The sequence below is a fragment of the Trachemys scripta genome, chromosome 8 (genome assembly GCF_013100865.1).
Source record: "Trachemys scripta elegans isolate TJP31775 chromosome 8, CAS_Tse_1.0, whole genome shotgun sequence".
Taxonomy (NCBI): Eukaryota; Metazoa; Chordata; order Testudines; family Emydidae; genus Trachemys; species Trachemys scripta.
This window is the reverse complement of record NC_048305.1, coordinates 107,574,350-107,591,650: the sequence shown is the minus strand read 5'-3', so window position 1 is coordinate 107,591,650 and position 17,301 is coordinate 107,574,350. Positions and strand designations below refer to the sequence as shown.

Here is a 17,301-nt window from a genome sequence, read left to right as displayed (position 1 = left end):
GCAGATCAGCTCTGGGACGACTCAGCTTCAGGGACTTGCTCCAGCACTTAGATGTCCACCTCCCTGGGAGTGCAGACCCAAAGATATAGTATGAATGTCACCCCCTCCCTCAATGTGGAGAGAGGTGTGCACACTTCTTGCCCCCACAGTTAGAAATTACAGAAACTGGGTTTAATAATAAACACAACCATTTTTATTAAGTATAAAAGGCAGATTTTAAGTGGTAAAAGGGGTAACAAACAGAACAAAGCAGATTACTAAGCTAGTTTCACTAGAGAAATTGGTTACAAATAGTATTTCTCACTCTAGATATAGTTGCAGGCAGTTTACAAAGGTTCTGTGGTTCAGAGTTCCAGTTATATTCCTTTTCAGACTGGACCCCTGTCTCAGTCTGGACTCCCCCCTTGCCTTCCCTTCAGGTGGCTTTTGCAGTCTGTCTTCTTGGGCAGACAGCCATGGAGAGGAGGAGTCCAGTTTGCCTTCCTCCTCACCCTTAAATAGGATTAACATAAGGCGGGAATCCTTTGTTTCCCAAACTTGACCCCCCTTCCCTTCCAGTGGAAAGTTACAAGAAGTCCCAGGTAATGTTTTAGTATCAGGTGACAAGACCACCTGACTCTGTAGGATCACAGCATCCATGAGTCAGGGGCAGTATGGAGTGTCCACAGGAAAGCCAAGCTTTTCACAGTCTATTGTCCTCGCTGATGGGCCTTCCGCCTCGTCTGGCTTTTCCATTGTTGTACCTGAAGTGGTAGCAGGGGGCGTCACCCAAAGTAGCATAGTTGAAATACAGATACATAGTCAATATTCCTAACTTCAGATACAGACATGATACAGGCATGCAGATTGGATAATCACATTCAGTAAATCATAACCTTTCCAATGAGATCTCACATGAGCCATCTTGTATAAAGTACATCTCAGTTATGTCATATTCATATCATTAGCATATTTTCATAAGGAATATGGAATGACACATCAAAACAGAGTCTTATCATGGAAACGGTCAGGCAGCCTTAGCTTTAGGTGTTGCTACTTGCACCACCTATAATTATGTGAGAACTATTATGTGAGCATGTAATTAACAATTGTATTGCAATGCTGCGCACTGATAAGGTTGCCTGCAGGAAGTAGCAGCACTAGGGCATTGTGTGCTGGCTTCCCTGGTTTGTAAGGCAAATGGCGTGTTGCACTGGGTAACGGAACATTGACCTGGGTGGCTGTGAGGTGCTAAACTTGCACCTGCTGGCATCAGGGACAGGTGGCCGCTGCTCCTGGCCTGGGTCTGAAGAGGGGTTTTTTGAAAATGGATTATCACTGTTCATGGGTTAATACTGGGTAGGAGAGAATAACCAGAAGGACTGTGTACCATTTACAATGTATATAGCAATAATTTCCCTGCATGCGCCAGTCATGGTGGGACTTTACTTCCTGTATTGCTTTGAAGAAGACTGGACAAAATGCAGCTCCTTGTCTCCACCAGCTACAGTGATCCTTCTTACCAGCTACAGTGATCCTTCTTACCAGCTACAGTGATCCTTCTTATCCTCTTGTGTTTTGAGGCTCCCGTTTCTCATATTCACATCTGTTCTGCTTGGGTCTCAGGTGCACTCCTTCTGCAATGATGAAACCGGAATAGAACAATTGAGAATGGAAGAGACAAGATGGGCTAAAAAACCAAAATGTAGCAACATGAAAACCATATTTAGCCATCCGTTCTCTATAGCATGGCTTACTCCAGTGCTGCTTCAGACCAAGGAAAGGTAGACCCATACCAGTATGTACTCTGAAGAATTTCTGACCAGCATTTCCAGTAAAGTAAACCCCACATTTCGGCACTATTGTTGTATACCTTTTACATAAATGTTTAGAACAAGAAGAAAAAAATATTAACAGTGAAAGTAATTAACCATTGGAACAATTTAACAAGGATTGCGGTGGATTCTCTATCACTGACCATTTTAAAATGAGGATTGGATTTTTTTTTTTTTTTTTTTAAATATATGCTCTCTGAGTTATTGTGGGGAAGTTCTCTGGTCCATGTTATACAGGAGGACAGAGTGGGTAATCCTAGTGGTCCCTTCTGGCCTTGGAATCTATGAATCTGGGCAATCTTAATGTAGGCCTTTCCTGATATTTGAGTACTTCTCTGCGCGAATTTAACAGTAGCCCTCTTTGGACGGAAAATGTGCAGGGGAGATCCCTATCCAGCCAGATGGGCCCAGGGAAAGGAAAGTCTCCATAATGGAGCCAGACTCAGGGCAGAGACTCAAGCTGGTAAGAGCAGCTACAGAAGCTGTCTCAGCAGGGACTGGTGGACACTGATGATACCAGACTCTACTTCCTACAGTTTTTCCTCTGGATATTCTTTTCCTTCTGCTGTTTGACCCTCATCATCACTTCAGTCTCCCTCCACCCTGTCCTCTGTGCTCTTCTCATTCTCCCTTCCCTCCTTCCAGTCACCTCTCCCTTTGTTTTTAGCTTTTAGCTCATCCCTTCCAGCCTTCCCTTCCACTCTGCTTGTGTGTTCGCTCTCTTTTTCCCACCCTTTGTCTGTCTTGTCTATTTAGATGGTAAGCTCTTTGGAACAGGGACTGTTTGTTATTCTGTGCTGTACCTCGCACAATGAGACCCTGGTCTTGGTTGGGGTCTCTGGGTGATAAAATAATAATATATTTTCTTTACTCACTTCTTAAATGAAATATATGTATATAGCATCATAAATGTGCATGTTTGGCGCCCATCATGTGAGTTAGTAAAACACTCCTGAAAAGCTTGCAGACTGAGGCCTGACACGAAGAAGACAAACACTGTGAAATTACATTATGGTTATGGGGCAGGAAGTGCTGCATGGATAAGATCCTGTGGATGTTTACGGTAGTTGCTGTTAGTGGATTTGGTATTGTGCTCTCCTTGTATTCTGAATACATGCTATGAACTCAGTGAAAGGCAAAGCTTAAAAGCTAGGCTAGCTAATAAGTTTTCTACAGAACTTAATAATGAAGATAGTACTGTGTTGGTGGACACCTGGGCTCAAGGCCTTAGAGATAATGTGTTCTGTGTTGAAGACCCTGTTGATAGAAATGGCTTCATTACATGGCTGCTGCTGTAGATTCTGCCACTGGTGTGTTGCCTTAACGATTGACAGCATGTGAGAACCTTGTGTGACCAGGCGAAACACTTGGGGCAACGGAACTCAGTTTCTCCTGTTTCCCATACTCTTTCAGTTGTTCCATGTCTGTCTTTTGTCATTAGTTGGTGACATTTAAGGTATTAAAGAAGGACTAACCTCCCTTGTGAAGGTAGCCCTGCAGTAAGACGTAAATGCCTTGGTTCACAGTTTAAAACAAATTATACACAGGAAATGATTTAGCTGGTATAAATATAGGGTGGTATTTCACGTTTGGCAGTTTAATTTTACCCCTGTTGCTATCTCTGCCTCTTTTACACTGCACATGCCCAGTCCAGGCTATTCAGATTGATTTATAGTGTAGTTGTTATAATTATAGCTATATAACAATTCTTTTGCTTTTGGAATTCTCCTGTGTTTATGGGAGTTGCACGGAAACCAGATTTGTTTCTCCCCCTTTGTAGGAATATCTGGAATTGCTTTGAATTCTATTTTCCTTTGAAATCTTGTTTCTGATGCATACCTCCCTGAAATGTTTAGCAAGGCTGGCCTTGCAAGGGGAATCTGACTTGGAAGTGGAATGCAGATCTTTATAATATTGTGCTGTTTGTCTGTTAAAGGGACATCTGGAAAATAGTTCTCTTTGCACAGACTGTTTCAGGCCAAAAACCTTGTCATTAGTGAAGAAAAATCATGCATCCTGAGGAGCCCTCCTCTCAGCTGGGAGGAAAGCTTTGCAATAGATATGTGGGAGGGAAGGACTCCTTGTTCTCTTCTGGCGTGTATTGGCTAAGTATTATGTAGACTCATTCTGTGGGAATGCTTTGCATTTTTTTTAAAGGTGGGGTTTGTTAATGTCTTGCAAGTGGCAGGAGAGAGTGGGGCAAGTGGCAAGGTGGACACATTTGCAAACAGGGCACAGGTTCTGAGTACCTTCATGGATGCTCAGGGAAAGAGGTCTGTTAAGTGCCTCAGTGAGTTGTTTATTTTTATTTATTTACATTTGTACCTATCATATATGCAGTTGCAGAAATTAGAATCTCAAACCAAAAAATATGCATAGCGCATGAAACAAATTGGACTCCTAGAAGACCTTCCGATTCTAAGAATACTTTGATTTGTCTAGCTTCAACTTCTGGCCATTGGATCATGTTAGACCTTATTCTGCTAGATTGAGGAGCCCATTATTAAATATTTGTGCCCCATGCAGGCACTTATAGACTGCAATAAAGTCACACCTTAACTTTTTCTTTAAGCTAAATAGATTGAGCTCTCTGAGTCTATCACGACAAGGCATATTTCTAATCCTTTAATCATTCTCGTGGCTCTTCTTTGAACCCTCTCCAATTTATCAACATCCTTCTTGAATTGTGGGCACCAGAACTGGCCACACTATTCTAGCAGTGGTTGCAGCAGTGCCAAATACAGAGGTGAAATACTCTCTACTCCCACTCAAGGTTCCCCTGTTTATGCATGGCAGGGTCGCATTAGCTCTTCTGGCCACAGCGTCACTCTGGGAACTCCTGTTCAGCTGATTGTCCACCAGGACCCTCAGATCTTTTTCAGAGCCCCGGCTTCCCAGGAGAGAGTCCCCCATTGTAAGTAAGGCCTGTGTGCTCTGTTCCTAGATGTATCCATTTGCATGGAACCATATTAAAACTCATATTGTTTGCTTGTGCCCAGTTTACCAAGCAATCCAGATCGCTCTGTGTTGGTGACCTGTGATCGTCATTATTTATTACTCCCCTAATTTTTGTGTCATCTGCAAGATTTATCAGTTTTGGAACAGATTGATCAATTAAACAGTAATAAATCATCAGGATCAGATGTATTCATCCAATAGTTCTGAAGGAACTCGTATATGAAATTGCAGCATTACTAACTATTGTTTCAGAGTATCAGCCGTGTTAGTCTGTATCCGCAAAAAGAACAGGAGTACTTGTGGCACCTTAGAGACTAACAAATTTATTAGAGCATAAGCTTTCGTGGACTACAGCCCACTTCTTCGGATGCATATCACTATTACAATATAACTATTGTTTGTAACATGTTGCTTAATCAGGCTTTGTACCAGATGACTGGAGTGTAGCTAATGTAACGCCGATTTTTTAAACGGTTTCGGAGGTGATCCTGGCAATTGCAGAAGCCTAACTTCAGTACCAGGCAAACTGGTTAAAACTATAGTACAGAACAGAATCATCAGACAGCGAGATGAATACAATATGTTGGGGAAGAGTCAACATGGCTTTTGTAAAGGGAAATCATATGGGGGAATCACCATTCTATTGGAATGCTTTGAGGGTATCGGCAAGCATGTGGACAAAGGTGATCCAGTGGATATAGTGTACTTGGACTTTCAGAAAATCTTTGGCTCTAAAGCAAACTATGCAGTCATGAGATAAGAGAGAAGGTCCTGTCATGGACCAGTAACTAGTTAAAACATAAGAAACAAAGGGTAGGAATAAATGGTCAGTTTTCACAATGGAGAGTAGTAAATAGCGGGTCCTGCAAGAATCTGTACTGGGACCCGTGCTGTTCATATATGATCTGGAAAAGGGGGTGAATAGTGAGATGGCAAAATTTGCAGTCTATAAAAAATTACTTAAATAGTTAAGTCCAAAGCAGACTGCAAAGAGTTACAAAGAGACCAGGCAAAACTGGGTGACGGAGCATCAAAATTCAGTGTTGATAAATGCAAAGTAATGCACATTGGAAAACACAATTCCATTTAGACATACAAAATGAGGGGGTCTAAATTATCCATTACCACTCAAAAAGGAGTGGAATAACTGGAGAGTTCTCTGAAAACATCTGCTCAATATGCAACGATAGTGAAAAAAGCGAGCAGTGTTCGGAACCATTAGGAATGGGATAGATAACAAGACGGAAAATACGATAATGCCACTATATAAATCCCTGGTACACCCCCACCTTGAATACTGCGTGCAGTTCTGGTCTGAATGTTATGGAGAAAGTGAATAGGGAAGTGTTATTTACTCCTTCACATAAAACAATGACTAGGGGTCACCTGATTAAATTAATAGATGGCAGGTTTAAAATGAGCATAATCATAGAATATCAGGGTTGGAAGGGACCTCAGGAGGTCATCTAGTCCAACCCCCTGCTCAAAGCAGGACCAATCTCCAGACAGATTTTTACCTCAGTTCCCTAAATGGCCCCCTTAAGGATTGAACTCACAACCCCGGGTTTAGCAGGCCAATGCTCAAACCACTGATCTATCCCTGTCATCCAGGGTGTTGTCATCTCTTTTCAATTACCGCAATATCCTTTTCTCTGGCCTGGACAAATGCAGTTTTGCCCACACATCTCCATTCGGAAGTCTGCTGTAAAGATCATTCTCCTAGCCCATTCCTTTGACCACATCACTTCTCTCTTTGCATCCCTCCGCTGGCTCCCCATTCTCCATCACATCAAACAAAAGCTGCTTGTCTTCATTTTCAAGGCCCTTCTTCACCCTACCTATCATCTCTCTTTCAGTTTTGAGAGGTCAACTCCTGCCTCTGATCAGCCCATGATGCCAACCTGCCTCGCCCACTTGTTAGATTGTCAAATAATCACCTTTGTGCTTCTCCCCTGCTGCCCCACATTGCTTGGGAGGAGTTCCCTGTAAACGTCTGCAAAGCTACCTTATTAACTTCTTCAAATACCTCCTTAGAATTCTCTTTGCCGTGGACTAGGGCACCCAAGCAATGACCTCCTCGGAGAAGAAGGAATGGTTACTTAGCAGTAACTTGGTTCTTTGAGGTGGTGGTGTCCATCCTGGAATACATAACCTGCCTCTGTCCTTGCTTTTGGAGTCCTCAGCTAACTCTGGTTTAGTTGTGAAGGAATTGAGGGAATGTGGCAGTTGCCTCACCTGTTATGCCCTCACATGGGCTCATGAGGAGGCATTGGGTGCATGCGCACCCCCGACAGGCACTGCTGTCTAACATCTCCATCTGAAAATGGGACTAAAAATATTACTCATCTCACCGGGGTTGTGAAATTAAATTTAATTAATATTTGTGAGGCACTCAGATACGATAGTAATGAAGAAATTAGTAATTGTCTCCAGAGCAGCTTTTGAATAGCATGTAGTAAATAGGGAATGGGCCCACACATTGAACAACAAGGAGAAAATGAATCTTGAATAGCTGCTTATTAAATTAGCACAATCCGTTCTGTGCAGGGAATGAGGCAGGTGTCCTATGAAAAAAATAGTATGTGATCATATAATTAAGACTATAACATAATGCATATGCACTGGGGGGCTACATTAAGGTTGCACAGGCAGCCTTTATTAAGCATTACCAAACTTTTGAGTGCTTGACTTTGCAACCTTAATAATGTTCTTTGTAATCTAGTTTTTGTGAGGGTAATTTATTTTAAATTATAGAATGAGAATTATATTGTGCTAACTAATTCAATTTAATTGACGTAAACATTTATTTATTATATTGAACAAGAAATATTTGGATTATTTCCAAAATTGAAGCATGGAGTGGAAACATAACCTAATGCTACCAGCCATTTTCACAATGAAATTTGAATGGAGCATCATTGCCGTAATGGCAGGTCTGAACACAGTGATAGCACTTGACTTAATAAAATTATGGTTGCTGATGGGTGACTACACAGTGACGCAGAAGGATAGTAGTGTAGAGTGTGAGACATAGAAGTGAGATATTTATCGTATATGTGCAAAAGATTTGCCAAAAAAATACTAATTTGAAAAAGAAGCTATTAGATCAACTTAGATGATTATAATAGCAACCACTATTAATAAATAGGATTTTGTATATATTTTGGGTTTACATCAGCTTTTTGGGTGCTTATTTAAATAAAATGAGGGATGTTCTTTAATCTTCTGGGCTCAGTGGCTAGACACTCCGTGGTACTGAGTAGCTGGTGTATGTTGTCTTGCAATTTTATTTTATAGTGAAGATGTGGGAGATGTTACAGAGATGTTTGAATATTCAGTGTAATCACAAACCTGATCTCATAAGAAATAAAACATGAAGAAATTGAGGTCTTTGTAAAAAATAAACGGAGAGCCAAAAAAAACTAACTTTCACTCTCCAAATTCAAATGAAACTTGATCCAGACTGTGAGAGCGCCATAAAAATGGAGGGAGCCTGTGCTAGGAATACAGACAGATTGGATTACTGCTGTTTGTTTAAATTCCTTCCCTTCAGAACTTTAATAACAGCTGAAACAAACCCTTTTCTCTTCACTTTGTTTTTGGGGTGCGAGGTAGATTTGAAAGTGTGTGTGTGTGTGTGTCTTTACGTGGTGCTTTGCCATAAAAAAAAAAAGAAGTGGTAAACTTGTGGAATTCTAGACTTCCCTGGTACTTGTTGCTGAGAGATTTGTCCCTGCCTATCTCTACATTGATTTTTATCTTTCTTTTTTTCCCCCATAGACTCATAGAAATTAGACACATCAAATTTTTTCCAATCTGCCAGGGTAGGAACATTCTCCGTTGTGTATTTCTCATTGTTTCCACAAGCCAATTTTAACTGTCCAAGGTAATGGAGCTTCCATTGTTCCCCTTGAGAAACTTTTCTATGGATTAATGCATCCCTTTCTTTGCATTATACATAAAGGATATGTATACTTGTTCTGACGTCCAGAAGGAGATGGGAGGCAGACCAGTTGAGAGTCTCTGGGTAAAGATAAGAGTTAAAAATAGGGGTGATGCCATGGTGAGGGTCTACATAGACTACCAAATCAGGAAGAGGAGGTGGATGAGGCATTTCTAGAACAAATAACAGGACCTGGTAGTAATGGGGGACTTTAACTATCTAGACATCTGTTGGGAAAGTAATAGGCAAAACACAAAATCTCCAATAAGTTATTGGAATGTACGGGAGACAACTTTTTTTTCCAGAAAGTGGAGGATATAACCAGGGGCACAGACATTTTAGACGTGATTCTGACCAACAGCAAGGGATTGGTAGTGAATCTGAAGGTGAAAAGCAGTTTGGCTGAGAGTGAAATTTCAGGATTCCAAGGAAGGAAGGAGCAAGTGCAGCAGAATAAGGATAATGGACTTAAAAAAATCAGACGTTAACAAACTCAGAGAATTGGTAGGCAAGATCCCATGGGAAGAAAATCTAAGAGAAAAAGGAGTTTAGGAGAGCTGGCAGCTCCTCAAGGAAACAATATTAAAGGCAAAGGAAAGATAGGAAGAATAGTAAGAGGTCAATATAGCTCCACCAGGAGCTCTTTAATGACCTGAAAATCCTACAAAAAGTGGAAACATGGTCATATTGATGAGGAACACAAAAGAACAAGCACAAGAATGTAGGGACAAAGTCAGAAAAGCGAAGGCAGAAAATGAGTTACATCTGGCAAGGGACATAAAAGGCAACAAGAAGTTCTTTAAATACATTAGAAGAAAGATGAAGGAAAGTATAGGTCCTCTACTTAGCCAGGAAGGAGAGCTAACAACTGATGACATCAAGAAAGCTGAGGTGCTTAATGCCTATTTTCCCCCAGTCTTCACTTAAAATATTAATGATGACCAGATACTCAACACAATTAATATTGACAATCAGGAGGAAGGAACGCAAGATGAAATAGGGAAAGAACAGGTTAAAGAATATTTAGATAATTTAGATGTATTTAAGTCAGCAATCTCAGAGCCATTAGCATTTTTTTTAGCGCTTCCGGAGGACAAAGGAGGTCTTAGACTAGAGAACAGCAAACATGGTACCTATCTTTAAAAAGGTGAACAAGCAGGACCTGGAGAATTATAGACCAGTCAGCCTAGCTTCAGTACATGGACAGTTCTGGAGCAAATTATTAAACAATCAGTTTGCAAGCACCTGGAAGATAATACGGTTATAAGGAATAGTTAGCATGGATTTGTCAAAAACAAATCATGTCAAACCAACCTAATTTCCTTCTTTGATAGGATTACTGATGTAGTGGATGGGGGGGAAGCAGTAGATGCGATATACCTTGATTTTAGTAAGGCTTTTGGTACTGTTCCACATGACTTCTCATAATCAAACTAAGGAAATGTGGTCTAGATGAATTTATTATAAGGTGGGTGCACAACTGACTAAAAGACCATACTCCGAGAGTAGTTATCAATGGTTCACTGGCAAACTGTGAGGGTATATTTAGTGGGGTTCTGCAGGGGTCAGTCCTGGGTCTGGCACTATTCAATATTTTCATTAATGACTTGGATAATGGAGTAGATAGTATGCTTACGAAATTTGCAGATCACACCAGGTTGGGAGGGGTTGCAAGCACTTTGGAGAACAGGTTTAAAAGCCTCACATGCACTCATAGATTCTAGGACTGGAAGGGACCTCGAGAGGTCATAGAGTCCAGTCCCCTGCCCTCATGGCGGGACCAAATACTGTCTAGACCATCCAGGATAGACATTTATCTAACCTACTCTTAAATATCTCCAGAGATGGAGATTCCACAACCTCCCTAGGCAGTTTATTCCAGTGTTTACCCACCCTGACAATTAGGAACTTTTTCCTAATGTCCAACCTAAACCTCCCTTGCTGCAGTTTAAGCCCATTGCTTCTTGTTCTATCCTTAGAGGCTAAGGTGAACAAGTTTTCTCCCTCCTCCTTATGACACCCTTTTAGATACCTGAAAACATGTCCCCTCTCAGTCTTCTCTTTTTCAAACTAAACAAACCCAATTCTTTCAGCCTTCCTTCGTAGGTCATGTTCTCAAGACCTTTAATCATTCTTGTCGCTCTTCTCTGGACCCTCTCCAATTTCTCCACATCTTTCTTGAAATGCGGTGCCCAGAACTGGACACAATACTCCAGTTGAGGCCAGAGCAGAGTAGAGCCCAGATGAGCAAAAGCTTGATTCACCAGATGTAAGGAGAACATTGGCCTTCTAGTTGGACCACATCAGACTCTTTTGATCCTCAGCGCAGTTATTTGTCAGGATTGCAGACAGGGCAAAGTGATTTCCACTCAGAAGATTTCCTCTTGCATTCGGTTGTGCTGCTAGTTAGCTAATATCACACCACCCTCCAAGAGCATTGGCTCATTTGTCTAGAGTGCAAGGGGCTTCAGCAGTTTTGCCGGGACAAGTTCTATTAAAGACATTTGTAAGGCAGCAGCCCGACCGCAATTTCACACTTTTACTGCTTGTTTTACCATTTCCCATCAGTGATGCCAGTTTTGGATGGATTGTTTTTCAGCTGCTGTTTAGGTAGACTCTGAGCCTACCTCCACGTTAAGCTGCTTGTGATTCACCTGCAGTGGAATAGATTTATAATCACTTGAAGAAGAAAAATGAGTTACCTACCTTTCTGTAACTCTTATTCTTTGTGATGTGTGGCATGTATCTATTCCACGACCCACCCTCCTTCCCCTCGCTACTAGAGTCTACCCAGTAAGAAGGGACTGAGGGAGATCGGGAGTGGCGCCACCTTCTTATACTGGCATGCAGTAGCACATGGCAACATAGGGCATTCGAGCCACCCTGATAGGTACCACTGTGGGAAAAAGTTCTCCGACGACTGTACACATGTACAATGGAACAGACACGTGCAGCACATCTCAAAGAACAACAGTTACAGAAAGGAGGTAACCATTTTATGTGATGATAATTAGGAACTGTTTTAAGAACATTTTATTAGATGCCCCAAAAACACGATTGCACATTCAAGAGAGAAGACTACACTGGTTAAAAAACTAGGTTGGCTTAGACAGGGTAAGTGAAAACAGCAATAAAAAACATATAACAAAGGGGAGGTTGACAACAATGAATATAAATTAGAAGCTAGGAATTGTAGAAAATTTAAAGGGGAAACAAAAGAACTCAAGAAAAAATCTGTGGCTAGCAGAGTTAAGGACAATAAGAAGTAGTTTAAGTACATCACCAAGAAAAGGAATTCTAACAGTGGTATTGGAACACTACTAGATGGAAGTGCATCAGTTGTCAATAATAATGCAGAAAGGTAAAAGTGTTTAATAAATATTTCTATTCTGTATTTGGGAAAAAGCCAAATGATGTAGTCAGATCATCTGATGATCAGATTCTATTCCAGTAGTAACTCAGGAGGATGTTAAACAGGAGCTACTGAAGACAGACATTTTTAAATCAGTCCATCTGGATAACTCTGTATCCAAGATTTTTGGGGCAAAAACAGCGAGGCAGGTTTCTGGATCATAAATATTGATTTTTAATATGACCTGGCCACTTAAAACTTAGATTGAGATAGCTACAGTGTTCAGAGGTGTGAAAAATCTGTACCCTGGAGTACTGTGGCTATGCTGACCTAACCCTTTGGTGTAGAGAAAGCTAGGAAGAAATAATAGAGTCCCCCATCCTGTAACATGGCCTACATCCTTGGAAACAGTGACTTGGGCCATGGTCGATCATCCGCTGAGCATGAGCTCCCAGTGCAACACTGGAGCTAAAAGGCTAATGTGATCCTGGGCTGTTCCAACAGGAATATCGAGTATGAGTAGGGAGGTTATATTACCTCTGTATTTGGCACTGGTGCAACTGATATTGGAATTCTGTGTCCAGTTCTCTTCTCAAAAATTTTAAAAATTAATTGAATAATTAGATCGGGTTCATGGAAGAGCCACGAAAATGATCAATGGACCGGAAAACGTACCTTATCTGAGACTCAAGTGCTCAATCTGATTAGTTTATCAAATCGAAGGTAACAAATGAAAGGAAGGGCTGAAGAATAATAATAAGATCATGCAATTATCTTAACTTAGGCATGAGCACTGCTTCATGGGTCAGTAATAACTTCTTGGGTCCTTTACACATTTTCTTGGTTTCATTTTTATGGGTATCATAGTAGAGATTACCCTTAAGTGATTTAAATGATCAGTCTCTAGTGTTTTGTTTATCAAAGATCTGAACATGATATGTTGTGTAACTTTAAGTAAGACTTTGCACCTTTCTGTGCCTCAGTTTCCCCATCTGTAACATGAGAATGAGAATATCTTCTTCCCAGGGTTATTGAGGCATATTTCACTGTGTGTAAAATACTTGAAATCCTGCAATGAAAACTCCTCTATAAGGCATCTAGTCATAGACTAAGGAGATGATAATTCCTCTTTATATTTCTCTTGTGGCCACACCTGGAATATTGTGTACTATTAGGGTCCCTCATTACCAGAAATACCTTGGAAAATTGAAGGGAGTACAATGTGGCAAGTTATCTCCTTCGCCTCGTCGGCCTTGGAGTTTCTCCCTTGGAAGGTGGGAGGCCTGGAGTAAATCAATCCTACTCTGTTGGGTTTCTGTTCTTCACTCTGGTTGATTGTTCAATATATTTACAAGGTGGCCTCAGGGTAGGCCCGAGTTGTTCTCCGATGCAAAGCAACAAAACCCCAAACTCAGCACAAAAGGAATAACTTTCCCTGCCCCCTTCCGGGGTGTTGTCTTATTACGCTGGCTTCTGGTGACCAGTTCTTTACCAAAGAACAGTCAGCTTCCTATAAGGAGAACAGACAGCCTTCCATCCAGGAGAGACCTTCTCTCCCTGCTGCAGCTTGTGTCTCCGCCCTTCTCTTCCTCTCACCAGAAGAGGGGTTTTTAAAGATCACCGGCAGCCCTTAACTAGACTCAGGTGTGTCTAATTAACATGAGGTAATCTCTTTTCAGTTTATAGGGGAAAAGGCCTTCACCATTTTGGGACTGACATATCTGGCTTCCATCACTCTTATATCTGTCAGGTCTGACTTTGTCACAGCAGAGAGGAGACCCACAAATGACAGGAAGACTATAGGGTTGGATTTAGGAGGAAAAAATAAATGGTAAAAATACATTTTATATATAATGTAGCTGGGCTAAGTGATGATTAAGTGGTGAAGGTTGTAAAAACCATGAATGTAGGTGAAATATGTATGATGGTAGAATGGTGGGAGGGGTAATGGGATGAAGCCGAAAGCAAAACTTAAGTAAAACATCAGGGAAAATCTTTCTGACAGTGAGATTCATGAGACTCTGGAACAGTTTTCCTAGGGAAGTGGTTGAAACCCATCACTAGGACATTTAAAACTTACCTTGACAAAATCCTGCTTCTGTTTTGATCCTTGGAAAGCACATGTTGTTTTCTGGAACTGTCCTCCTTGCATTGAATCTTCTGCGAAATTATCATAAGAAGTCATCTTACTCTGTATCTCAGCATTGCTCTCTTCCTGCCCTAAGTAGATGAGGTTGTGAAAGCTCAGTGCATTTCATCGTTTTCATTTAGACCAGCAAATGTTATCTAAAACAACTTATTCTTCTGCAAATAGTTTCCCTCTAGGTGCTCCACTTCAGGTGCGCTTGCGCCCTGTCCCTTTGATTGGATATATTTGGTAGCTATACCCATTCGGCCTGCATGTTCGCTCCATACATCTTCATGCCCCATGCTGAGACTATGTGAGACTGCAGTGGCGAACCCCTCTCAGTTCCTTGTCAACCACCTTTAGCTTGAGATGGAGTCTGTAACCTGAGCCTGTTCTCTATTTAGCATTTAGGTAGACAGTTTATAGTTACTTACCTTTTGTGTTTCCTTTGTTTTCCCCCTCCCCCCTCCCAAAAAAAATTAGTTTAAAAAAAAAACACCTTTAATTCTTAGATATAGTTAGATAGTAGTTTAGAACTTCCCCTTCTTGTGGTTGTCCCTTTTGTTGTTTTTCTTTGGGAATGCTGGATTCCCCAGTGTTTAAGAGATGAGTCTCCTGCCGTGAGACTATTCCCATCAGTAATGGGCATTCTCCATGCTTCTGTTGTTTGGGTGATACCCATATTCCTAATAAGTGCAAGTTCTTCTTCAAGTGATGGTCCCTGTTGTATTCCACTGAGGGTTTTATGCATGTGCAGCATGCATCCGGAGCCAGAAAAATGTAAAAGTAGTATCTGTTGGTCCGTGCATGTACTCTGACTCGCCTCATGGTTTTGTCCGAGGTGATAAAGGGTGGGGCAGACTGACCACGTCTTCAGTTCCTTCTCACCGCTGCATTGTCTGGGTCAGAACGAACAATGTCTGCTTCTGTGTGATGCACTTCAACAAACACACTTTTATATTATTAGTGAAATTTTGTAAAAAACTGTTTTTAATAGTTTTAGAGCAGGATAGGTAGTTTGGAGGCTTTTTTTTTTGTTTCTTCATAGCCTTCAGTGGAGTACAGATAGGGACCACACATCTCACAGAAACTTCAGTTACAGGTAAGTAACTTCCTCATCCGCACATCCTTCAAGGGTAGCTCCCGAAAAAATAGGGAGATCAAGTTTAAACTTTTAATGATGGACCCTCACATCCAGTTGCATATTGAAGGGCAGAGGACCCCCTGTACATAGACCTCCCAGTACTACTCATGCCCCGTCCACATCAAGATTTCAGTTACTGGAAACTGCTAGAGAGATAGACAGTACTGCTGTACTGAGTACTTCTACAATACCAAAGTCTTCATCTGTATCTTCCTCTAAACAAAAGGAGGCAGGGAGTAAATTTCCAAGATGATCTCAGTCACCGACATGGGAGAGGGCTACTGAGACCTCAGATCTCAGGAGGAATTCCATGCAGGCTCCAAGTGATGCCAGGACTGCAAAGACAAAGAAGAAAACTCAATCTAAGAAGACTTGGTACCGAGTTTGGGTATCGGGACCCTGACTGGAAGAGATATGGGTGAAAAGAGTTATAAACCCATCCCAGAACAATGCTTGGTACCGATATCAAGGAAGTCAACTGTACCAAAGACTGCTAGGCTCCTCATAAGGTATTGAGGGAGTCTAAGGCCAAGCACTTGGGGCTGGCTACATCAGTACCAGTGCCACTCTCCACAGTCTCTCTCCTGGGCTAGTCTTTGTTACTGTCAGTACCGCAAGCATCAGGTACCCTAAGGACTTGATAATCTCTGTGTGTCAGATAACTGGGATGAGGGCGGGCAGCAGGCCTAGTGGCTGCAGTCAGAGCTGTAGTCAGTCGCCAGAGCGGGGGCTCAAGGCGGGGATGGGACAGAGACAAGGCTGGGTGCAAGGCAGGAGCAGCAAGACCTAGACAGGGCATGAGCATTGACAAGCCAGCGAGCGGCTGCTGCTGTTGGCTTAGGAGCCAGCCTGTTGGGTTGTGTGGCGAATCAGGCCCATGCTGCAGGCCAGCTCTACCGATGAGGCTGCCTGGAGACTAGCTCTGCTGCAGGCCCTGATTCCTGACACTTTGGAGCCAGAGTCTCCCCTATTAAGGAGTGCTGGGGGTTTGTCGGCATCAAGATCCTCTCGGTCCCAACCGCCACATGCTCGCCCTCATTTGCTTTTCAAGCTGAACAGCTTCTCCCTCTTCCCTCTCCCTCCTCCACTCCCCCCTACCCCGGAGTACGTGGAAGAGGACTTCCGATTCTCAGCTCTAGTGCCTGTCTATTTTAGAACACATCGGTCTCCCTCCTACACTGATGTTTTACAAGAGGATAGACCTCAAATGACACTCTCCTGTGAAAAACACAGATGGATGTCTCCATCTTTTCCTTTTGGCTTCCCTCAGTGGCCTTGCTGGGATCCACGGGCATTTGCTATGAGGTCTTCACACCACCAGAGAGAACAGAGAAGGGTCCATTCTCCTCAACCCTCTTTAATACCACCCGCGCCAGAGGAAGAGACCTTTGAGGAGCAAGAAGCAAGGGCAGAGAAGGAGGCGACATCTCTTACAAATATTTCCTCCTCTTCACCTGGTAATGCTGTCATGCCTCCACCACCTTATCTGGCAGATGAATTCAGACAGATTCAGGTCCTGATGAAGCGAATTGCTGATATGCTTCAGATTCCCTTAGAAGAGGTTCAGAAGTCCCACCATAAGCTCCTTGGGTATCTTACACACCTCGTCATCTCTGAGAATTGCCATTCCAGTGAACGAAGTTCTTATGGAGCCCGCTATGACCGTTGGGCAAATCCCAGCTACGACATCACCTACCTGCAAAAGAATGAATAAAAGTATTACATTCCTGCCAGGGAATTGGAGTTTCTATTCTGTTACCCAGCTCTGAACTCCCTAGTAGTAGAGGCTGTTAATGAAAGAGGCAGGCAACATATCTCGGAGTCCACCCTATACACCAAGGACCATAAGAGGCTCGATCCTTTTGGCCTCAAATCGTACAGTACAGCCACACTTCAGGTCAGAATGGTGAACCATCAGGCACTCCTGGCCAAATATGACTACATAAATTATAACAAATTTAA

The 17,301-nt window shown here is 42.2% G+C and overlaps 1 protein-coding gene and 1 pseudogene across 16 annotated transcripts in view; both read left to right on the top strand.

Moving 5' to 3' along the window:
- Window positions 1-17,301, top strand: part of ST3GAL3 (ST3 beta-galactoside alpha-2,3-sialyltransferase 3) — a 383,098-nt gene that overhangs the window by 140,301 nt on the left and 225,496 nt on the right. The gene's annotated exons all lie outside the window — the stretch shown is intronic.
- Window positions 1,175-1,790, top strand: LOC117881996 (annotated as a pseudogene).